The following is a 1,378-nucleotide window of genomic DNA, read 5'->3' on the forward strand; positions in this document are numbered from 1 at the left end:
ATAGGGGGAGAAGAATTTGACAGATGCAATTGAGGTTGGCTTTGAGTTAAGCAATAGCATAATTATCCAGGTGAGTGTATGCAATTGTAATTGCATTCATTAGTTCTTTTTAATTATTTAATGTTATTGTCTTGTAGCAAAAGAGGAAATTAGAAAGATTTAAAATGTGAGAATTTTTCAAGGTGAGATGGATTCTGTACTACAGGTATTGTGAGAGCTACAAGGAAGGACTTGAAAGTAGTTTTGGGGAACTAAAAGTGATTCCAGGCTGACAGATAGCAAAAAGTCAAAGATCTCAGTCCTATAATCACCAGGAACTGAATTCTTCCAACAACCTGTATGAGCCTATAGATGACAATTTGACAGTTAGCAGACCGCTTTCAGTCTTATAAGACCCTCAAAGAGGAACCCACCAAGCATCTCTACCGTGTTGACATAGAGAACTGTGAAGTTATATATCAATGCTGTTTTAAGTAACTGAGATTGTGGAAATTTGTTATCCAACGATATGTCTAGTGCACACACACATACATGAAATTCTAATAAAACACAGAAGTTTTCCCAATGGCATCCAAGTTCTACATTGATGCATCAGAAAAAGTCTCAGGCAAACTTACCGTATATTCCCCCATTCAAGCATGTGACAGATTTCTAGATGATCCATAATTATCCACAAATCCTTACAAAGAAGCATGTATCTTTACTCATTGGATGTGCCCTTTGACTTCAAAGTTAAATCCATAGAGGACAATCCACACCCTAACAACGTCCCACTGGAGAATGTGCTTTGTGGTTGCAGTTGTTTTTTGAGAGGACATGATGCTCTTAAGAATGAGACCATGATGACTAAGTAATGTTTTCCGTAATGTGCAGGGACCATGCCAAGAGTGCTGGTCTCCTGTATTCGCAACTAGCAAACTTTGTAAGCTTGCCAATTTTGAAAACCACAGCATTAAATATTCCAGGCTCCCCCATATCTTCACACTTACATGACTTCTTTTTTGCTACAGTAAACACCTTCCGGTATCACCTTGACCATTTTAATATATTTGGGAGAAATAAAATCAGAATGCGTCTGAATACACTGACATCGCAACTCTTGGTTCTCACAGGGATTGGCTGCATGAGAAAAGCAGAACAAAATCCCGAGTGAGATCAAAGACGGTTTTGATAGTTAATTATTTACCTGAGACTGGAAATCATGTAGCAGACACTCGAATGAGTTCACAAATTCCCTCTGGACAGAAATATTTAGGGATACAGTCACACCAACCTAAATATCTGCTTTTATTATGATCAACAAACAACAACAAACACCTACTATGCTTGGGAAACCATTAGACCAATGACTCTTTGTATGGAAATATTAATGGTCAAT

Source organism: Echinops telfairi, unplaced genomic scaffold (genome assembly GCF_000313985.2).
Source record: "Echinops telfairi isolate 266 unplaced genomic scaffold, ASM31398v2 ScPeMD7_7468;HRSCAF=8506_0, whole genome shotgun sequence".
Lineage (NCBI taxonomy): Eukaryota > Metazoa > Chordata > Mammalia > Afrosoricida > Tenrecidae > Echinops > Echinops telfairi.